General features: G+C 38.8%; 1 protein-coding gene across 7 annotated transcripts in view; it reads right to left on the reverse strand.

Annotated features, from left to right (window-relative positions):
* Positions 1–24,715, reverse strand: part of OTUD7A (OTU deubiquitinase 7A) — a 108,098-nt gene that overhangs the window by 57,968 nt on the left and 25,415 nt on the right. For all 7 annotated transcript variants that reach the window (XM_063169245.1, XM_063169248.1, XM_063169249.1 and 4 more), the window contains exons 2-4: positions 14,561–14,636; positions 9,484–9,601; positions 8,841–8,946 (exon numbers count right to left, since the gene is read on the reverse strand). The gene's annotated coding sequence lies outside the window, so the exon portion shown is untranslated. The remainder of the gene's footprint in view (positions 1–8,840; positions 8,947–9,483; positions 9,602–14,560; positions 14,637–24,715) is intronic.

Consider the following 24,715-nt stretch of genomic DNA (forward strand, 5'->3'; position numbering starts at 1 on the left):
TCTTAAAAGCCATGGAAAGTTGACAGATATATTTTTAAAAGTCCTTTAAGCTATCAAAAAAACTATTTTCTTTCATACATTTAATTTTTTTTCTTTTTAATTTTAAAGACATTGATCAAACTCTCCTGCTTTGCTACTGATCAGAAGCCAGATGCATAGCAGAGCTGATTGGGAGTTGTTACTGATTATTTTTAGAAACAAATGTTTCAGCACTTTGGACAATACCCACTGTCAGTTTATTAGAAATTATTCAAAAACTCATGGCAGAAAATGGCTCTGCCTGACTAGCAGAGCTGCTTATTAGCCAGAAATTCAAGGAGGAGAGAGAGAATTCTGTTACTGTTGGTTCAGAATAAAAAGTTGTGCATGTGGAACGGGAACAAGATTTCAATGAAGATCTTTAAGTTCATTTAGGTTTTATATGAAACAGAAATAGCTGTGTGGGAGGGAGGAAAAGAGAGAAAATTACAATTATATGCAGGGAGTTGGTCCCGCAAAAACAGATCAGTAGTGTTTGGAAGACACATGCTCAACAGACAGACAAGACTATAAAGCACACAAAAGGAATTTTAAAAAACCACAACAAACCCCGCCAAAAACAAATAAGCAAAACAAAGCCCCCAAAAACAAAACAAACCCCTCCAGCCCCCCAAAACAAAAAACCCAATCAAGAAAAAAAACCAAAAACCAAAAGAGTTGGCTTGAAACCATGTTCTTCCATCACCTGCAAAAAACCCAACTATGTGAACTTTTCAAATTGGTGGCTTAAGGAGTGACCAACCACAGCGTAAGAAGCAAAACTCCCATTTCCCCTGCTTAGCTTTGCAGAAAGCCATTTGAAAAAATGATGGCTTTATTTTTTATGTCAGTCACTTTGCACTAAACCAGGCAGGCAGGCAGTGTGCACTGCTGTGATGTTTTAACCCCAGCCAGCAGCCCAGCCCCAAGCAGCTCCTCAGCCACTCCCCCTCCAGTAGGACCAGCATGAGAACTGGTAAAGGTAAAAGCTGGAAAACTCCTGGGTTGAGATGAAGATAGTTTGGCAGGGAGAGCAAAGCAAACCAAGGAATCAATTCAGTGCTTCCCATGGCAGGGCAGGTGTTCAGCCATCCCCAGCACACAAAATGGTGGCTGGGGGAAACAAACACTGCCACTCCAAATGTCCCCTCTTCCTTCTTCTTCCCTTCTGTCACAGGGTCTGAAACATCCCTGAGGTGAGAGGGGGTCACCTGTCCTGGCTGTGTCTCCTCACAACCTCCTGTGCACCCTCAGATCCCTCCCCAGCCTAGAAGCAGGAAAAGCAGTAAAGGCTCCACTCAGCAATGACGAAAACATCTCTATATCATCAACCCTGTGTTCAGCACGAATCCAAAACACAGCCCCATACCCAACAGTGTGAAAAAAATTAACTCTAGCCCAGCCAAAACCAGTAGACACACAATATTGACTCACTTAAGTCAGCTTTTCTCTTATGTACAAATGTTTGGGAAAAATCTCTTGCTTTTCCGTTTGCTGAAGCAATGAATTACCCAGCAGTGCTCTCCATTTCGTGACAGACAGAATGAGCTCATTTCTTGGAGCTGCAGTCAGTACACACTGAAAAGCAAACTATCTGTGGGGAGTTCATGATACTTGAAATGTAAAATGGTAAAGGCTGAACTTTACCCAGTTGATAATAATTTGATTTTTTCAAGCACTAGTTTCAAAGTAAAAGTGGTATGTCCAGAAAAGAGGAAGGTCACTGCCATCTAACAGTCAAATATTTAAACTTGGATCAGAACTAAACTCATGCCACTAGTATATGTGTGTTAATTCATATAGAAACAGATCTGCTTATGTGCATTGTAATATATGCAACTCAGAAACTACACAGCAACTACTATTTTCTTCTGTATAACAAAAATATTTTCTGTGATGATGATCTCTATAGATTGGAGACTTTAAAGAAAAGGAAGAAAAAAAATACCACTTCCATAAATAGATTTCATCCAAAAGAAATTTAGTTGCAAAGAACTTCTTGGGCAACTTCAAATAGTCCTGAATCTGACCTGTTAATTTTTACACAGCTTATGTGACTGAATAGCTACTCCACATATACAAATCCACATCTGCTTGATTAAATTAGTCAGTCTCCTGAAGTAAAGCCACAGCCAAATGGCCCAAAGTTATACAAACCATCTCCAGTAGGAGGTTGAAAATCTGGCTCTATACCTTCTCTGTAATTTAAATGATAGAACTTAAGCTCTCAAACAGAAAGACATTCAGAAAATTCATATTATAATGCAATTGGTACTTAGAGATAAGCAGTAAATGTTCCCATAATACTCTACCTCTGGAAAGTCAGACACTTAATAGAATGTCACTCCAGCCAGTGTCACCCCTGAAAGCTGACCTTGGAAATCTTCCTGTCCTATCAGGCATTCTACAAACCACTACAAGAATTTACCAAGGGACAGATTTGCTCACATTGTTCCCAATTCTTTCCATGAACTAATCCATCTGTTAAACACTGAAATGAAGGCACACACATCTATGGGACCAAAGGTTTCAGCAAGAGCCTTTTTTTCCATGTGGAGACAAAAAGGTAAGGACTGAAGCTGTAGTGTATCAGGTTTCTTACTGAAGAAACCTGGCTGAGAAAATACCTGAACTGCTGGAACTATGTCACTTTGGCTTGCTAACATGGAACAGCTGCAGTGAAGGAATGTTTGCCATGGAAAGATTGTTGAAAGGTCAATAGACTCACCATGCCTTAGCTGAGCAGAAAAAATGGCCAGCATGGACAGCATGTTGCTCTAAAGAGCGCTGATATGCTAAGGAAGAGCAGGGAGGAACTGCAGTCTTTTTCCTTCTGCATCTGTATTTTAAACAGCCTGAAAAAAAACCCACTGAAAACTTTTTCAGCTCCCTCCTCATTGTAGGTAGAGGCATAAAGATGAGTTTAGCTTTTATAGTACTTTTGCTCTCCCTTCTAGGCCTTGGAAACTTTCTTCTGGGCATTACTAAGCTGGCTGTGATGTCAAACAGCACAATGTGTACCATGTACTCTGAAGAGAAATAAAGAGAAACTAAAGCTTTATACATCATTTGCAATGTGCCACAGTGCTCCAGTGAAGATAAAATATCCAGTATTCTTGCAGAAGGACTTAAAAATAGAAAAAAATAGTCTTGTGATTGTGAAAGCTAGGAATAAAATTAATTACAATACTACATCAGAAGCTTAACTAACAAGCATAAGCATGATAAGCCACATACAGTCCTGTGATGTTCCAAATTTATAAATAGCTCCAATATTTTTCAGAAATAGAAGGCAGATCTCACTGCTGAAAGTGTCAATCTCTTCAGTTTTATCTGGACCCTTTTATCTACTTTTGGTTAACACACAAGGATCAGCCTGCTTCAAGGCACACTTAAAATCTGTGAATTCACAGAATAAATAATCCAGCTCCATGTGTAGAAAATTTATTTGGGAAATCCTATAAGCTTTGCAGGAAATTGTTCTGCAAGCAGCAGAGAGAAAGAAGCATCATTTTCTTTGGATTTTTGTCCTTTAATACCTTAAAGTTGTGCAGCCACCAGCACATCCCAGAGTTAGCCCAGACACGTGCATGCACTTCTGTCAAACAGTGTAAAAAAGAAGTACCATGCTAATTTCAGGCACTTTTCTCCTTCACTGGCCAAACTTTGCCAAAAGAGACAATTGGCTTCCTCTTGGGGGGCACCTCCTCTCAGTAATGCTTTAATTGTCACAAGAATGAAAATTGTATCTAATTGTCTCATCAGAGTATTGAGCAATCCAGCAGATGCTTTCAGAATTAATGAAAAAATATTAAAATGATTTCTTGAATGCAGTAAAATCTCTTAACAATTGCTGAAAAGAGTGTAAATCTCTCTTAATTTCTGCATAAAGGGAAAGATCATTCTCTCACAAAATAAAATACTTCACCATAAAAATTTATCCAATTACTCACAGAACTTTTCAACCAAGACATTTTAATAAGACATCCTTTTAATCCCTGCCCATTTGATAAGACATTTGGTAGTATATTATACCAGCAGTGCACAATTCATTTTTGTAACACAGCAATAATAAATAACACAAATTAAACAGTCAAATCTCAACCTCCAGTGAAACAATATTTGGAATATAATTACATGCAGTACAAATTTTGCAAAGGATGTAGACTCAGTTTCAAATTTAGCAAAATGTGACCAGGAAATAAGAATCTGGAACTTCACCACAGCGTTTGTTTGACCCTTTTCAGCCTTGAAATTTACTATTTGCCAAATGTCGTTTCAGTTTACAAGAGTGTTAAGGCTCCTCTAGTCCTCTGTATAGAAGGACAGCTCCAAGAAGAGATGCTTTTAGAATCTTGCTGGTCTAATTTATGTTGTAACTTATTTTAGTTACTCAAAATTTTATTCTCTCTGGGTAAAGTTTCCAAATATTCTAAACATCCTTGTGAAACAAATGATGTCAGTTTTTCATGCTTTAAATATAGAGGTAGCTCAGAAGAAATGTGAGAGGAGATGACTTGGAAACAAGGTATTCCCTGTCTTCTCTATGAACTGGCTCTTCCTTCTTTTAGCATTACAAACAGTGCCAGCTTCCCCGGCCATGTGTTCTCTGCCCTTATATACATTAAAAAAACACTGAGAGATCAGGTATGGATAGCTTTTGTCTAATTTACTGAAATCCTTTCTGGCTTTGCAGGAGAGGTAATTCAAAAACACACGAATCTACTGATTGAATGACTCTGAACTTAGGCTGGACCATAATTTAGTTGCACAATGCTTAAACTCTACTACAGAACACATGCAGCATCTAGAATAAATGGGCATATTTATTTTGAACCATTCTGATTATAAAGGTTTAACACATTAGAAATTAAAGAGTTTCTAATCACCTTCTCAAAATTAGTAATACCTCAAGAGAGACAAAGATCATGCTTTCATCATGCAGCCACTGTCTCTATTTTTGTCTGAAGACACCCTGCTAATATGCACATCATATTATTAACAGCAAAACCAATGAAATAGAAATTCCCATGGACTTCATGCCAAATAACTATAAAAAGAATGTATAAACACTATCAAAGTACCAAATACTTAAACTGTATCTTTCTACTCTCTATATTGGTAATTTTCATGGATTATGATTCTTAGATTGAGATATATTTCTACAGAACAACAGGATCTTGCTCTGAACTGAACCAGTCCATATTTTTTAATTAAATGGTTAGATTGTCCAGTGAGGACATTTTTTTAAAGGACACATTTAATTCTTTTCACCCAGGTCTAGAACTACCTGCCTTGGAAAAACAGGTTTACTGTGAAAAAGAGATCTTCAAGACAAACAAAAACTTCCTGAAATTCCAAGAGAAACTACCTTGGACAGTACTGGCTAAGAGAAGAAATACACTGGCCTGAAAGGCTTTGTGAAGTTTGTGCTTTAGAGACATGGATTCAGTGGTAAAAAACAGGATTTAAACAGTTTGTGCAAAAGAGAATGAATCTAACTTCTCACTGTGGAATAGAACTTAGAAGTATTTTACTCTACTTCTAAAATATAGCAAAAGTATTTTGATATCATGAGAACTGAGAAATTTAATTTAGTTCACACTGACAAAATAAACAATGAAAGCTGTACAGGCATGTAGAAGAGCACTAACTGGAATGTTTATGTTTTCTACATCTCCATGTTTGCACTCAGTCACAGTATGTACCTCATGCCATAACAATATTGTTGCTATTATGTAATATAACATCTGATTATAGACAGTTATTAAAATAACCAATCCAACTAGAAATTAAATCTCAAAATGACAGAGCATTGTCTGTAATTACAACACAGTTCTACTTCTACCCACGTTAAGCAGAGCTGCCCAAGTATCCTAATGCAGCAGTTAATCTTTATTAATTGTATCTTAATGAAGATTCCTAGGACAAATTCAATATTGAAATTCAGACTATAATCAAATGGTACATCATCTTAAATCAGCCTAAAATGAACAGTAACTGCCAAATGATGAATTCAAGAGTAAGCTGCCTGTAGTGACAGGTAATGTGTCCCAGTTACTTGCAAAACCAAATGCCACTGCTCTATAATAAGCCAACTTCTGCAAAAATACTACCACAGCACCCACCAAGATGGAACTTAAATAAAATGGAATAACATTTGTGTCTTATCACTCTGACTACAAGTTATAGTGACTGCATCAGAAAATTAAAAGCGATAACCACCTCCTCACTACAGGAGAGTTCTGGGACATGGCCTATATCCCAAAGAAGGCAGTTTGCTGACAACTCGTAGGCAGGAGTTGGTTGTGCTTTGGGTGATGCTGTCCCCAGCCCTGCTGGAAAAAGCAGCTGCCTGATGCAGATGTGTAAATCAAAGTAGAACCTGGAAATTCCTTTGCAAAGGAGAAGCACCCAGGAGGCTCAGAGAGGAAGGGTGAGAGATACTTGGGCTTATTTACAAGCCAGACCACCACCTTGCTCTAGTAGACACTGAGCTCAGTAGGACCTGAAGGGCTCCCACAGCTGAAGACAGCAACAAACAGCACCTGTGACTTGAAGACTTAGCCATCTAAACCAGGGCATCAGGGGTTTAGAGAAGTAAGTTCTGTGAAGTTGGTAAAAGAAATATCCAAGAAGGATCTATTTTTACAAAAACAATCAGTAGCTTAAAAGAGACTTAGACTGTTAAAAAAACCTTATGCAAGGTGGAATAATAGATAATTGAATTTCCTCCTCTTCAAGTCTGCAGGTTCCTTGGTCTGCTCTAATTTTTCCCTCTTCTGGACCTTAAAATCCAAAATCTAACAGAAGTATACAGTAGAATTAGACAATTCAGATGCACAAACAAAATACATTGAATAAATCTGGTTTAGATGAGATACATAAGACTTAATGGTATATAGAGGGCTAACCAGTATTACCTGAAATCAAGGTTGGAGAAGGTAAACCGCATAAGCCATGCAATGTTATGACTTCTGAGAACCAAGTTCAGAATTTTTTTTTCAGATAAATTAGGCACAAAATGAGGCAACATTACAGTCTGACTTGTGTTATTCAGGCACTGCTTATCTCTATTTGACTACTATCCCTAGCAAGAGAATGGAATTGGCTGGAACCACTGCCCCAAATAAAATAATCACTTTTAAAAGATTAAAGAAGCCATTAACATGGATTGACTTTGTCCCAGCAGAACAGAGCAATGCAATCTGCTCAGTGCTGGTGATCTGGCAAGGACAAATCAAAGTAGTCTGACACCCAAGCAGACAGGGACTCACAGATGCTGAGTGCAGTGTCCAAACTCACAAGGACTTCTGAAGTGACAATGGTTCCAAAGGAAAAATTCTGTATTCAAAACATGGATACTGCTGCTTCTCCATGATCAAAATGGATACTTGTTTAATTCTCAGCAAGAATCCCAAAGGTTTTACTAATACCATACTTAATACTCAAAAGCTTAAATAAAATCCAGTATGCACAGAGGAGGGTGGAGCTTAGAAAAAAATTGTGCAACAGCTATAGAGAGAACTGATGAACTCAGCAATTGTTCAAGAGCCTTAAGACAGTTTAGAACATCAAGTCCCACTTCTGAAAGGAAGAGACAAAGAATCTGTGTTCAAGCAGAGACAGACATGGAAACTATGTTCAAGCAGAGACCTCTGGCAGTCAGAGACAAAAAAAAAAAAAAAAAGAAAAAGCCCCCAAAAAAACCCAAAAAACCAAACCCACAAAAAAACCCCTAAAACCAAAAACAAATACCAACAACAAAAAAATGTGCCCCCAAAACAACACAGGAACTGGACAAATTAATGCTTGAAAGTAGGAAAGAAAGATTTGTGAACTCTAACTTTGGTTTTCTGCTTATCCATGCACAATCCAGTCTGTTTACACATATTTGGTATGAAGGTTTGCTTGAAAGTAAACATTTTTCAGAAGATACTGCATTTGGTTTTGTTTAAATTAATCCTGAATTAACTCAAAACTGTCACATTTGGAGACACACAAATGTGCTTAGGCCTGTCTGAGTGCAGTATGTGGGAACCTCTGTCCAGAAGCTTGACCTGACACATCCATACAAGGTACTGAGATGATGTGAAAACTGAGATAACACAGAAGTGGGAGGCTGGGAAAACCTGGAAAAATGAAGGCAATAAAGAAGGCAAGACAGGAGACAGAATTATCACCATGAGAAGGAGGGAGAAAAGCAATGCTTCTATAACAAACCATGTTTCATTACTCCCTGTTGCTGTTGAGAAAGTTCTTTGCAGTGAATTTCAAACCTAAGGCTAAGCTTCAAAATAAGAAACAAATCCATTAAATGAAGATACCAGAGGAAATACAATGTCATGCTGCAGTGCTATGGACTGGGACTGCACTCTTGGGACTGCTTCATAATCACAGTGTACAATGACAGAAAACTTAATCTATAGTCATGCAGAATTAATCTCTATGAGTATTAGTATGAGGTATTTTAGAGGGTATTTAGCAACTCAAAATTAAAAATACAGTTTGCATGTACTTAATTTTAGGATGACATTCAAGACAGATGCTGTGGTTCCAAATCAAAGCTACAGACCAGTTTCTCATACTTTTCATGCATACGTGGTAGAGAGTAATTATTTTTAGCTCCATTCAATTTGCTGCTTTAATTTGCTGAAGGTCCCCCCAAGCACTTTTGTGGACCTCACCAGCACTGCTACCAAGGAAGTGTTATGTGTAACATACTTCCAGGGGAGAGAGAATTCTGTGTAAACAGTTTGGTTTAAGCAATGTAGGGACAGTGAGAAGCTCTACAGCAAAAGCAGGGACAAAATCTGACTCACCATGATAAGTTCTGCTTGCAAAAGTCTCCCTTCTCTCCTGCATGCCCTAATTCATTTTGGTGAAGCAAACGAGGCAGGCATCCACAGCAGCAAACCCACCTTCTCCCTGGAGAAAGGACAGAGAAGTCAGCAAGGAAAAGGCAGTTCAGAGCATGAATATCAGCTACACAGCAGCAATTCAGCAAACATTGTTCTGCTCACTGGGGATATTCTGTTCAAGCCTCGCAATGGGTTACACCATGTTATTACAGAATGAACTGCTAAGAAATACAAAAGCAAAGAACTGAGCCCCAGACAGCTTCTGCAGTGACACATCAACGGCAGCATCAGTTTAACATGGCAATGATATGGATGGGTTTAGGAACTTATGCAGCATGCAAGCTCTAGGAAGCACAGGAAAAGGTTGATTTAATGAGTAACAACGCATCATCCATCAGCTCTTTGTAGTCACAGGCAATAGGCATGTTGGTAGCATGATGATAATTTTAGTTGGTTTCTTTGGTTGGCTACAGTTAATTGTTGCCAATAAGAAAACAAATTAAAATTTTTGTTTTCTTCACCACATCCTTATGCTCAGCTTTCCAAAACAACTACCTGGCAGATGCTGATTTGAGGGGTGGAGGGGATGTTTATAGCTACTCACAGGAATGAGGTAGGTAGGCCCCTTCTTCTGTTGCTAATATGTTTGCCTATTTAGGAAGGCAGGAGGCAACTGTCCAGTTGATTTACTTCTGATTTTGAATCTCTGCAGTATCATGTGCCTGTGAGGATGGAGAGAAGAGCAGAACAAGCTTTACTGTTTTATTCCAAAAGTGACACTAATTTGCTGTTCTGCATCCATTTGTCATACCCACTACACACTCTGACCCTGGAATAATTTTCTGTAGCATTATTATGGAAAAAAATAATTCTGTCCTATCTACATCAGCTGGCAGCTTCTTAGGAATCCAGCCCCCTTCCTGTTTGGCTTAGATAAACAGAGAAAACACACCTCAAAATCAGTTTAGAGGGCTGGCTTTCCACCAGTTTGACCAGTTCTGTCTGTGGCAGAACTGAGTAAAATACTCCAGTAGATCCAATACATTTAGTCAGTTTGTACTTATGAAAAATTTAGCTGCAGATTGAAAACTAGTAATTTTGTTAAAAAGAAAAATAATATTATTTTTAAAAAACAGTAACCCCAAGACCAACAAGCACTGTAGACTGATCTAAAAGAATCCTCAATATTAATTAAATTAACCATTAAGCATAGACCTACATGGTTTAATGAGCTTTATCTCAAGTGTTTTGCATCCTGACTGGATATATTTTAGTTTATATAGCTTTGATCTGCTTGACCTGCTAAGAGAGCAAAAATGACCTGCACATACTCTTCTTTTACAGTCTGTTTAGCAATGCTGTGACCAAATAACATTTCTTTTCTTTGACACTGATTGCTTCTCTATTAGTCTATGCATCATTCATCAAAGTCTTAAAAGATAATCTAAAGTGTTTGGAGCTTTCATTCTTATAATTTTTAAATACTAAGAATATTAATTGTGACATCACACAATTCTTTCAAGTTATATCCCTCCTAGTTACACTTTCTCCTTTATTAAAAAGAAAATCCAATCCACTCTTTTCTATTTTCTTGTTCCACTCTTTTAGCTGTGTTTTTTCCAAGTATATGCAGTTGCACAAATTGATTTCAACATAACACACCTTTGCTGGACATTTTAAAAGCCCTTAGACACTACCTGCTCCCCAGGCTGAGCGGAGCTCACCTGGTGAACTCATGTCAGCCACCTAGAGTATTAACTTCACTGTTCTTTGGAATTGCACTGAAAAGGGAGAACAGCCATGGTTACCTGACCAGAAAGAGTTAAATAGTCTCCATATTCATATACAGAGTATTTCCAGCTCGTGGTGGTGGTCACAAAACCAACATATTGAAGATTTAGAAAATGAAGATACAACTCCATGCTGCTGGGAACTTGCATGTACATTTTAACAAATTTCTACTGGTAGAAATTTGTTAAAACTTTACTAACATTTTTTACTAAAGATAACACATCTTTAATTCTCAGCATTATAGGAAACAATCCAAAATCCCAAATTTAGACATTTTAAAGAGATTTAAAATCCAGATACTTTTTTCATTCTTGCCAAAGTATTTACTTCAAACTTCTAGACTGAAACGTTACCCAAACTTCACCTCAGTTTCACTGTAGTGCTTTTATTGTTATGAGCAGATTGTACAAGTACACACAATTATAAATGAAAAATGGTGCTCAGTATCTGTGAGTTCATCTGATTCCTTTGCAACAGCAGCATTTCCTTCACACACACATTACAGCCACAGCCACAAATCACTGAGATCAAGTGGTGCATCAGTAATGCTCCTGTCTGTCCTGGCGCCCTCTCATCCTGCCCAGCTGCTGCACACTCACAACTCAGTTAGAAAGAGCACACGAGGAAGGACTTCTCAGAGTGTCACTGGCCATCAAAGTGCCCCTTGGTCTCTCTGAAGGCCCAATATAAACAGCTGTTCCAATTGCAGAAGCTAAAAGATAGCCAGATCAAATATCTCTTTAGATAGTAAAAACCTGAAGGAAAAAAATTAATACATAAGGGGCTGCAGAGAAAAGTCCCTTGTGGTTTCTCTGCCTCCTGTTAACACCATCCCTGGATGTTTAAATGCATCCACTGGGTAATAAAACAGAGGTTAGGAAAATGAGTGAAAGAATATTGGTGTCATCCTAATTGGGTTTAATTCCTATGACAGCACAAATAATGTGCATGGAGATGCAAAATGTGTCTTTCAGTGAAGAGGCTAGAGCAAAATCCACAGCTTCTTACAAGTGTGAACTACAGATTTAAATGAAATTGTAATTGCCAATACAAGCAATGAATTTGACTGCAGTCAAATTCAATTCTACATTCAGCTATTTGATGATTCATCCATAACAAACGAAAAACAAATGGCACTAGAGTCAAACTGAAACAACCACAAGAAAATTTTTCTGGAAAGAACATGAAACATTTACAGTAAGTTCCTATAAAGGTCATTAATACTTTCAAAATTCAACCTGAGTCTTGTTTATGGCAGAACCAAAATGTGACTATCTCTGATGACTCATGAAGGGTTTGGTGACAGAAGCAGTATCACCAAGATACTGGGAAGCTTTCTGTACCTTTAGCACATGTCACTTTGAAGCAGATGTCTGGTTATGTGTCAGCATCTGTAGTAACAGCATGAAGTCACAGAAAACACAGCAAATGTTTGGTCAAAAGCTAGAGACCTTTTCACAAGGGAAAATTCTCTTTTTAATCAAGACCTTACACATAGTTCTTTATCACAAAATACAAAGGCACTTCTCCAGACCCATGCTAGAAAGATACCACATCTCAGCTCTCAAGCTGATCAATTATCTACATTGTACATTCATCTTCTGAAATAAGATAGGTACAATCTGAATTGAACCAACAGTGGATGCTATCCCCAATCTCCACCTATCTGCCTTACAGCACTTCCCCAGCAAAAGCAGTCTGCACTGACTCAAAGGTGATGCTGAACCCCAGAAGGCCAGAACAGGTGGATTCCTTCCTTCTCTGCACCACTGGCTTTGGGCCACCTGGTGACACCTGCTCTGCTGACTGTCTGAGTGCTCTGTAAACATTGTTGAGAAGTAAATACAAGACCATAAAGCTTGTGTTTGCCTCCCCAATACTGTGAACACCTACACTTTATTAAACATATTCATCTTTTTAAAACACTATTAAATAAGTAGCTCTTCTTCTCCCCTAGCCACTAAAAGCTCAGAATTCTTAATTAAATAAGAATGTATGTCCTTCATTCATTCATTCATTCCTAGGTGGCAGAGCATTAATGACTTTTGGCATGTATATTCCTAATTTCTGATGATTTCTAGTTACTTATCTGCCCCCTTTTATATTTCAGAGAAAAAGCTATTTCTGAACCTCATACACATGCAACCCCCCCAACAGTAACTGAAAGCCAACAGCAAAGCAAGTTCCAGTCATACAGACACTTCAGTGGTGGGCTGCAGTAGGAAAACCTATTGCTAGAGAGCTGCACAAACTTTAGTGGAGTGCACTGCTGCTAACAGAGCTACCCCTTCTGAAAGAATACAGAAGTTGAATTCAAGTTACTCTCCTACACTCTGCACCAACCACACAGTTTGATGACTTCACAGGAAAACACAGCCACAGCTTCACCCTTCAAGGGCAACACTTCATCAACTTCACAGGGACAGTTCCACCTTTACCAATAATAAATGCAATTTAACTTTAAAAAGAATAATATTTTATTAACTGCAAAGCCACCTCTGAATACAAAACCTGACAAGCTCCTAACCCAAAACTAGACCACACAGTACATATGTAGTCTTAAAGACTCACAGCATAAAGTGCAATCTCCTATTGATTTTAGCTTCATCTCATGAGACCCATTTTCCTTTAAATCCTATTTCACCTAATAAAGCCATTTTCCAGTTGCCGTTCTCCTGATAATGTAAAAAAAAAAAAAAAAAAAAAAAAAAAAAAACAAAAACAAAAAAAAAAAACCCACTGACTTAGAGGTTAGTGAGGTTAGTGAGAGCTTCCTATAAAAACTGGGAACCTGCTACTGCTTTACATAATCACAGAACCATTGTTTCTCCTTGATCAGCTTCTTGGGACTGAGGATTGAGGGAGAAGAAGGGGGCACAATGGCCTGGCTCCCCACCACGGTACAGCTGAGCCATGGGGAGGGCAGGGGGCTGCCCTCAAAGCCACTCAGCTGATCCATCTGTGCCCATCTAGGATTCTTCTGGCAGCTCCTCAGGGGTGAGACGTGGGCAGGAGGAAGAATGGTGCATCAAAGACACCAAAACATGCACAAATCCCTGCTTTCCTCAGTGATTGCTTCTACACCATGAAATGCCAGCAGAGCCAACGTGACCTCTGTGCAGGAGAAGGCAATTAAGGAAAAAGAAAAATGACTAAGGGAAATTCTCCTATGATCTAATGAGGGGTGTCTGAGTGTGAGAATATATTTTGAACCACAGGCAATAACTCTTCTATCACTCAAAATGTACCTATAGCCCAGAAGTCAATGAAGGTTTTCCAAAAAACAATTATTCAAAATCTCTTTTTAGAGGAAAAGCAGAAAGAATTAAACCATCTTTCTTGTTTTTCAGAGATGCTCTAAGTGGAAAACATGATGATTATATGATGAGCTGTCACTTGGCTACAGCCCACTCAGTTCTATTACTGCTTGCTCCAGCTCCTTTAACATTCAGTCATCTCAGCTACCTTTTATACTCATGGCACCCAGGAATTATCAAATGCCCCTTACAACACAGGGCAATCCTTGCCCTCAGAGTCCAAGCTGATTTGATCTCTTTGTGTTTTACTGGAATTTAGGACTGCATTGTGAAAGGGAGTAGGAACCCTGTCTCCATATCATTTGAATTCCTGCACCACACAGACTTTTCTCTGCCCTTCCTTTTGCTCTTTGGAAGACTGGGGTTACAAAGTATAGTGCACTATTTGCATATCAAAAGCAGTAGCACTTTACATAAAAACGAAAAACAGGCACTTTTCTGGTTTCAGTGACTGAGAGCTCTAGATTTTTTTCCTCTGAACATGTAACTTCAAATTCAGGTGTAACTCAATTCATCAAGACTGATTCAGATAAATATTTTTAAAATTAAGAATTTCCCCACTACCAGTGTTACCTGATACTTCTTTGCCAGAGACATTTTCCTTCCGGATCCTCTTCTTCTGGAGCAGTTAAAGACTTCACTGTTTTATCTGAAAGAACAAATAAGAAACATGCAAACAAGTTCAAAGATCATAAAGAAACAACTCTAATTTATCTCAAGTTATATATAACTTGTTTGAATGCTACATGATGCTACCTCACTTACTGGGGGGTTTCAGTATCTTCTTCCAGCTGGCCCCCTTGGCTCAGGTGTGTCAGAATTTATTGTTAAAAGAAGCAGGATGACTCTCTGCTCTACCTTACACCAGCTAATAAAAGAACACATACACAAAATACTATTCCAGGTTACTGTAGCCTCATGCTAAGGTAGCAACCTTGCCCTAAGTTTCTACATGGAGGTGCCTTTTCTGAAGCAAAATGTCCAGCCCTGATGTCAACAGACACAAGTTGTAAGTGCAGGCCAGTGAGCACACCATGAACTCTGACTTGTGGCCTTCATCAAGCTCCAAGACACCCAGCCCAGACACTTTATTATTGCACCAGTTTTTCTCAGCAGGAGGCAGAATCAATCCAAGCACAAGCCATGCTACCTGCTGAAGTTAACATGTCCCCAATTGTATCACCCCTAACCTTTATACCCTTGATCAGATCAACTGCTATCGACCTAAAACCACCATCCACCCCCAGAAAGCAGATGGGCAGATGAATACAAGAAGATATTCACAGCTGTGTTTCTAACAAGACCCTTCCTGCACCTTAACAGGGATGTGCAGCCTAGTGCCTGGCGTATCACAGACAGGTGAGACTAAAGATACAAGCTGTTGGTCCCCTGCCCTTTTTACTGATGGTCACGTACAGCACTCACTTTGTGAGTGCACAAAGGCTCCAAAACAGGTAACAAAAAGATGCAATCGTGTCCCCTCTCCCCCCTAACATGACTGTGAGATGTGACATCAATTTTAATTACTTCCTTGCCTAGAAACGCACCTGGCCACCCACGCAGGTAGACAGAGCCACGAGGTGGGAAGGGAGAATTAATGACTCAGAGAAACCCCAGCTGTTTACCACCACAGTGTCTCACTACTCCCAACACCAACAGCAGTGGGTGGTGCTCAAACTGCCCTTGACCCTGCCAAATCCCTCTTCCACTACTTCCACTTCCCACCATCAGAAATGTTGATGTGTTTCCAAGTCCTACCATGAGCACATTACCAATTTCATGAGGAAGATCTGCTTCAGATGGTTTAAATGAAAGGTATGCAATTGTCATGCTCAGGAGAATCATGCTGTAGTGTGACTCCACTGATTACACATTCCTTTGACCTGTTTATCATTCACTACTCACCCAAAACCCTTGTTAATCCTCAGAGATATTTGATCTGTTCCCCTATATGTCTTCAATTAGATCATTTATAGAAACTGCATTGGATCAGAAACAAGATCAGTATTTACAATCAGTCTCAGCAAATGTCCTTCCATTTTCCATCTGTTTTTTACTTAAAGCACACAGCATAATGTAAGCTTATTAAACACAACACAAAAGTGTTTATGAGTACATTGTTTTTTGCATAGGAATCCTAATCCCCTTGCCTTTTAAAAAAATGTTTCCAAATTCTCACACACATTTCTGTACTAATGCTCTGTGCCTCACACGAAGCCAGTCCTGTCAGGAGCATGTTTGAAGAGAGAAGGAACAGAATAGTGGATGCACAAAGATACCATTGCCATCACTCCTTAACCCGTACAGGACTGCCACTCACATGAAGTGCCATGTCCTTTTACTGCCCTTTCAGCAATAAAAGGGAAAACCTCCTACAAGTGCAAGTTTGCCTTGGCTGCTGAAGTCACACATCTCACAGTGAATAGCTCTTACAGTGAATGGCTGTCAAAGCAGAGCCTGGATTTGCTAATTATTTGGAGGAAACTACACTCATCTTTGTGTAAGGACTTGCTTTTGTGGGTTCTAGATCTGTGCTGATTCTTCCAAGACCCTGAAAAGCTGACATGCTGCACATCAGGTGTTCAGGAACTCAGGTTCCAGCCTGACTGCACCTGCCTGGCTGGAGACAAGTGTGAGGAAAGCAGGCACATTTCAGTACATTAGTCCTGCTCTCTGGCAGTCTGCACCAAACACTGATGAAAGAAAAGGATTTTCCTATAAAATTGCATAAACCAGTAAGAGATAAAAGGCACACAGAACATAAATAAGTACAGACACCCAGCACAGACCAATGTGACCTAAGGTAGGTTGGAAAACTGCTGGCAGGTTCACAAGAGCAATCCCATTCAGACCAAGGCTGACTGGATGCATGTGTTAGGAGTGAGCATTTCTCGCAGCTCTATTTCTCAAGAAGCATGGAGAAGCAAATTAAAATCCTCAATTCCAACAACCTATAAAAAAACCTCTTAAAAAAATATCCCAATTCAGCTGTCAAAACTGTCTTTTATGTCGAGCAGTATCTTCAGTGCAGTCCTGCCTTTCTGTCTGCCTGATGTATTCAGAGGTTGTTGCTGGAGTCCCTTCCTCTTGTCTGTCCTATTTAACTAATGCAATTCAAGAGAATAAAATAAACTATTTCTGCAATAGCAGGAAGGCACATAGTGAACTGTGGAATACCAAATCTACCAATTCACTTTATTCCCATAATACTTCTCTGTAACTGACTGACACTAAAACAGAACAAATAATTCAGTAATCACACCTGCACCCAGAACAGTCTGTCTTGTTCAGAACTGAGGTCATCCAGAGAGGGGAATTTGCAGTGCAGCTGCTGTACTTTACATAAACACAGAGCTTCCATGGAAATTTGAATGCTTGCTTCACACCCTCTGCCCTTTTTTTTTTTAATATAATTTTCCTATATCCTTTGGAAAATTGTAAATTTTATGGGCAGATGTGGGTTTTTTTCCTAATATGAGAGGGAAATACATCACAAAATTGTTTTCTCTTGTAAGCAACAGAATTGTCTGATGATTTTAGTATGATATTAACAGAAAGTCCTTACATATTGCATATCATAGGAAACAAAATTTTAAACTGCTCAACTCTACTTTTTCAAAAGTAGGCAAGACAGAACTTTAAAGGAGAAATGCCCAACATTTTAGATTAAGGGTTTCAAGCTGATGTTTTATGTTTACATGGTTATAGAGTTTCACTGGCAAAATGACCCAGGATGCCCTCACTTCACAATGCTAAGTTTTGCTCCAAAAATTACCCTCCTCCTACTCCACATTTTTTAGTATGCTAAATAAAATAGTTATTGTTATTTCTCATGTGCTAAATCAATCTTATTTTCACAACACCCTTAATGGTTCCCTTTTATTAAGGGCATTCCCCAGTACGCGTCCTCTCAGTCCCTGTGAAAACCACATTCTAACCATTTCTCAAACCATGCTGGTATAAAGTATGAAATTCAGATGTGATGTACAGGATAAGCAATTTAACACTGATAGCTACTATTTAACAAAGACAGTAGAGTTCTGCAACACAACTACATGTTTCCTAAACCCCAAGATAAGTTCATTACAACATCTATGTATCTGTGTATCAATAACCTACATCAAAACACAATTAAGCTCTCATTTTGCAAATAGCTAGGTAAGGGTGCAGAGCCTTATTTACTCATGTTCCTGGAACAAGTTGCAAAGGCAGCTGTTTCAATATTGGCCAGTCTAGGTGTTCTACCTGAGCCCAAGTCCCCCTCTGCAGCAAGCTGGGAACCCTGCTTCAATAAGCATTCTTAGTAGGACCCATTCAAATTCTCATATTTATTGGCAGAACAAGCAGAAAGTTCAACAACAAAAAAAAAGGAAGTATATTTACATATTTCAATGCATTAAAATGATGCAGGACTTCCATTCATCTCTATTCAAGTTACTGTGTATGTGTAAAAGAAGATGAGGAAGTAAAATTTTCCATTTCAACCAGGACTCTTAGAAATGGCATGAAAGGATGAAAATGTGTCTCTGCCAGTCCAGCTGAATGTCATCTGTTATAAAAGGTACTTACTAATATGAGTGGCACAATCACCATTCCCTCAATAACAAAGAATCCTCTCTGAAGCTAAAAAAATTACAACATGGTTGTTTTGCACTTCTACTAAGAGTTCTTGCATTACCTCAGCGTTTGCATCAAAGCTGGTAGTGCAAAGAGGAAAGCAAAGCCCATTTTATGAACTGATGTAATCAAGCCCAGCATCTCTCTGGGGTTTTTTTGTTCCTATGGTGGCAATGATATCAGCCTACTCTGCCTATTCAGTACAGTATGACAGTTCTTCACCTCTGCTCACACATTTCTGTATTCTTTTCCTCCTGCTTGTACATCCTGACACATTAAGAGGCACTTGCATTTCAATGAGACACAGAACAACACTTGCCTCAAATCCCTCTCCTCACTCTTTTCCTGAGCGTTACCAGCTGTCGAGGACAACATCAAAACTTGTCCAGAAAGTGGAAAGAGAGAAAAGAGAAAAATCTCAGGCACATCTAAACACTGTAAAGGGGCCATGAATTTACAGTGGGGATCCCACACTGTTCAATAACAGCCTGATGTTAAGTGCAGCAGACAGTGCCACACACAGACCTGACCTGCAAAGGTTCTGGTCCTGTCCAGCCCATGGCAAGGGAGATGTTTCCCTATATGTCTTCAATTAGGGTCAGATGTCAGACAGACACCCAGACTGCAGTTCCAGCAACAACTCAGCGCTGTATCCGCCTTCCCATGGCCCCAGATGTGCTTCACAGGGCTCCCACAAACCCAGCGGGTAACTCTGTTCTTCCAAATCAGTTTCTACACCTGTAAAATCAGACTAATTATACTAATCTTAAAAAGAACTTAACATCAACTGAAGAGAAGTCTATTTACTTGCCACTGACATAATCCAGCCCTGGAATTCCCCATCTAATCAATTCTCTCATCTGAGACACAATAAGTAGACCAGAATACATAAAGAAAATATATTTACACATGGCAAGTACTGTAAAGCTTAGTGACAAATGTAGTCTGTTACTAAAGCCTACCAGCAAGCACACTGTACATTTTGTAAATTTTCCTACCAAGAATTTTCTTGGATCTGCTCTGCTGTATAGCACACAAACATGTAACTGCACAGTAGAAGGTATCAAAACTCATTGAAAAAGATGAAAAAAATATCCACCATCAAACCAACCAACCAATTAACCAAACAATCCCCCAATCTCTGCTTCTTTCATCTTTTAAACTACTAGGAAAAACTAATAAATAGAGATTTTTTTTTTTTTTACTTTTTCACCAAATTAGATTTTTTACAAGGTTTAAGGAAGACATTATGGAGCACCTAATGCAAACTGCAAGAAACATAACCTTGCCATAGACTTAAAAAATTAAATGTCATGTTAGAGAGTTGTGTACACAAGATTATCACAGATTTCTTATCTTATCCGCTTCATATATTCTTCAGCTGAAGTCAGAGAAATTATTTCCATATCTTCCCTTACAAATGTAGACAATAAGAAAAACATGATTCTCTGTAGCTGAACTTCCTACTTCAATCCCTAGAACTGATTTTAATTTCCCAACTGTCCTACCCATTAATAAAAAGGAGCATAATCCCCCCACATCTGCTATAATTTTTGAGCAGCTTACCAAGTAACATGCAAAGAAATGAGCAAATATTTTAATAAACAGAAGTCAAATGCATTAGAATAAAAGCATTATAAATATAAAAAATAAAAGTGACTTTTTATGGACAGAAAGAAAATGCTATGCACACATTAAAAAGTATATAGACATTACATGTTTGTAGAATCTATATGCAACATATAGGTAGATACAAATCTATACTGCATCTATATGCCTGTGTATTATTGATATATTTATACAGATAGAAATATACATACTTTTATCTCTAGATAATATACATCTCTTCACTATCATCACTACCACCAAATTTTTTCCCCATTTGGGAGAAGCTGTCATTTTAAAACAGAGAACTTGATACACATTTATCCCTAACCCTATGGTAAGACATGCAGTTAGAGCCTAAAGGATTTATTTAATATTCTTCTTACCAGCAGCTGACAGACATCTGACAACACAGAAATGTAACAGTTCATTTAATTTCTCCACAGGCTGCTTTCATTGAGCCCCAGATGTTTTAGCAGAAGAAAGAGAAAGACATTCCACATTTTTACAGTGGGAAATGGGAAATTTGTTTATAACAAATGGCTTTTGCTTTAATAATTTCTATGGAAAAGTAAGAGGCATTAATTAAAAAAAAAAAAAAAAAAAAAAGTAGTACTCCATTCGTTTGCTTGTCTCTTTTTTCTTTTTTCTTTTATTATTTTGTGTGTTAAGGCACCATGTGTGGCAGAAACCAGTATGAAATTTTCTAGAGCATATTCCATATTATCCCCCTAAACTTATCATCTATGTATTCTTCTCCCTCTAGCAGAAAGAAGGTAAATTACAACAGAAGACAAATAGCTCTTTTTAGTGTCATATCCCATGCATGAAGCAGTATACAACAAAATGCAACGAGAAAAAATTACAATAAACCCTAAAATGACTGTAAGGTGATTGAGTTCCATTTCACTTCCCAAGCCTTCCAGAAGGATTGACTTTGCGCCTTTATTTAACCTGCAGTATCTTAAGCAACTCCTCAGGGACATTTTCTCAGACAGGACACACACACCCTGTGACAGAGGTGGAAATGGCAAAAGGCAGAGTCTGAACAGCCACAGCTCCCCCACTCCTGGCAGTGGGGCAGGTGAACCTGACACACGTCCCTTGGCACGGGGAGAAAGGTGGCACTGCCAGGTGTCTGGAACTCCATCCCGCTCGGCTTTGTTCCTTTGCCAGTTGTATCCAAAGTGTGTGTAATCGCTATCAGGGGAACCAGCCGTTTACAGAAGCACTTTGGAAGCACCTGAGACTATACGCATGAAGTCTGTCAAAAAATTCAAGGCAACGTTTCAAAATACACTCACTTGCTGTAGTGTTTGACAAAGTAAAGAGCTCTGAAGTGCAGCACAAAGGTCAAAGTAGAGAACAAAATCCTCAGTAGAACTACAGATCAAAGTGATTCAAACACAGTGACAATATTTAAGTAACATGTAATTTAAGGAAGCTCAACATTTAAACATAACAGCTTGGCCAATAGCAGAAATCCATCAGAAACTAAACTGAGTATGATGGTTATTATTACCCCCAAAGGTAAGTATTTAAGCTCTTTTTGCACTTAGTTGTTAGATTGTATTTTGTCTGAAATGCATATTGTGACCAAGACAGTTGGAGAATGATGAATTATGGGTCAGATAGTGCAATATAGAACCACTATTGCCTCATAATGTTGCCATTTTATTGCAAGGGTTCCATACTGTTGTCTCCTTATCACAAAAGTTCCAAACCTTCTTGGTGTTTCTCGTGGGCAGCTCCTCAGAGCCCTGACTCTTTCCCCTTCACAAAGGAGCCAGCTGACTCCAGTGCCCCTCTCAAGCAGCCACCCCACTCTTTTACAGCATCTTCTTCTCATTGCTTCAGCTGTGGCCTGTTAAAGGCAGGCCTGTTGCTAAGCTTTGATAATTGGCCCAGCTGCAACCCCTTAGGGGTAAGATTATTTCTACACTACCTTTATTTTCTTGTATTCTATCCCCCTACACATAATATAGATATTACTGTAGCCTATTAAAGAAAAAAGTATCTTTACCCTCACTACAAGTGACTGAACACTGCTCAAGGATAAAACATCTCCAAGGTTGACCTGGCAAAGTGTCATAAACACTACCTTTCACTGAAAGAAAAAGAATCTTTTTGTTAATTAAAAGACTAAAACTTTGTGTTGTTAGCTAGCTAAGGAAGAATCACACATACAGCAACTTAAATATCATTTGTAAACCTCAGCAAAATATGCCATTCTTCCAGAAAAAAATCAACATGTTGCACAGTGATACTGGCAGAGCATCTTTACATATGAATAAAACAGAAATGCATCCAGCATGCACACAGGCCAATGTTCAATAGAAAGATTATCATCCTGCACTAGTAGAAACCTGTTCAAGTCATGAACAGAACTGTGCCTGCCTGAATCTCCAATTGAGCAACTATGCCACTGACTGGAAGGACACTGGGCAGCAGGAGAAAACCAGCCCCAGTTTGAGCAGTCAGAAAATACAATGGGGTTTTACACCTGGAAGGGAATTGAGCAATAGGCTGGAGACAAAACAGTGCAACTGACCATAAACAGAGTTTCAAGTACTACAGAGTTCCAGCATTATTATACTAAATTGTAAAAAGAGAGGGCATTGCCTTTTTAAAAAAATTTCCACGTAACAAAACTGTAGCAGTGCCTGGGAAAATGAGCTGTGATCTTCAACAAGGTACATCTGTGACGTAAGTTAATTGGAATATTTCCTGCTGAGACACAAACTGAAACAGAAAAACCCACCATAAGAGGAGAGTGAGATGCCTAATACAGAAGATGAGAAAACAAAATCTCTTTGTCATCTTTCACTCTCTTTTCAGACACTCATCTACCAAAGATGTCAAACAGATAATATGCCAAGGCAGCAACCCAGCAGGAAAGGGATACCACATCCTAACCTCCTGCTCTGTAACTCTGCCTGTCCTGTGAATTACAGTTCAAACTTCAAATGGAACAGAAAACCTTTTAACACACTACATAAAACAATAAACTAATTACCACTCGAGCAGACGTGAGGACACACTGTAGATTATCACTGCAATAACATTTACAAAAGTCAAATAGCTTCAGCAAAGAGCCAGCTGAGATGCACTTTGAATAGGGCAGCCAGATTTTCCTGATGCTCAGGGCAGACCAAGTACTTCAGAACAAAAAACCTGGAACAGGAATCCCAAATTGTCCTCATGATTTGCAATGTGCTTCTCAAGAATCTGTGGGGGTTTTTCCAGACAAAAAACGTTTCTAGATGAACATGCACATTTTTCCATCTCTAAATCAGAGCTCTGCAATTACTCACGTAACAGGGTAAAAACTGGCTTGGTCCATCTGCTGCCTACTGCAGTGTCGTCCCTTCCCCACCCCCTTTATCTCTACTTAGGTTCCCCAGAACTGATGCACTGGAAATTGAATATGGGAAGAAAGCTTTAATTATGTCTTATATTGCCGTTTATGATTTTCTGTCAGAAAACAAACAGTATTTAGGTCAGACAGGACGCCAAGCTCTCTGTCTTAGGCAAGCTGGATTTCTCTGTCATGTGCAAATCTCTTCTGTACACTCGTGGTACATCTGAGCCGAACACAATTCTAGGATTTCTCTGCATCTCAGAGGAACTGTGACTCCAACTGAATGTCCCATGGCTTGATTAGAGTCACTACTGGAATTCCCAGGCAATCCTCCAAAGGCCTCCCAAAGGCCCAGGCAAGAACCAGCCTCACACAAGTTCCAGACACAGAAACCCACAGAGAACAAATCACTGGAGCAGGACAGAACACCCTTCTTTGTTAGAGGCTGAACTTCCTAAGAACTGGCCATTCTGACACTGCCTCCAGGAGAGAATTATCATTCTAGGGATATCAAAATCTTCAGAACACAGATGAAAAAATTCACTATACTAAAATGCTAATTTACTGGTTTTAATTTCCCTAAACTTTAGAAGCTTTTGTGTATCCTTACCAAGAGAAGAAAATAAAACAAATTTTTCTCTACAGCTACATCCTCAAAAATAAATAATGCAAGGCTGTCAATATTCTCCAGACCCTTTGGAAATTCTCATTCTAGCTAAATGTTATTTTATTGCTGAAGCAGATATTGATCAATATTCCAAGATAGAGTGAGCTCCCTATTCAGATTATCCCTATTTCCCTAATAAAAACATTTCCCAACCACAGGAAGGCAATTCTTGTGGGAGAAGGGAAAAAACCCTACCATCTTTCATAAGGGATTTGTTGTCTAGATCAGCTTAAGGGTCTACATCTGTGTACCACAGACTTTTATGAATACTGTTAATGTCACAGTAAAAAACAAAATTCTGCTTCTATAACTGTATGTTCCTCTGAGACATCAAGAAGAAATCATAATTTTAATTCTATGACTTGCTTACAGAGACAGAACAAACATTATAAATAGTATTAGCCCAAGACACTGAACTACTGACTCCCTGTGTTTACAACATGAACAGAGGGATGTCATCTAAGGAATAAACCTCAAA

Source organism: Melospiza melodia, chromosome 15 (genome assembly GCF_035770615.1).
Source record: "Melospiza melodia melodia isolate bMelMel2 chromosome 15, bMelMel2.pri, whole genome shotgun sequence".
Lineage (NCBI taxonomy): Eukaryota > Metazoa > Chordata > Aves > Passeriformes > Passerellidae > Melospiza > Melospiza melodia.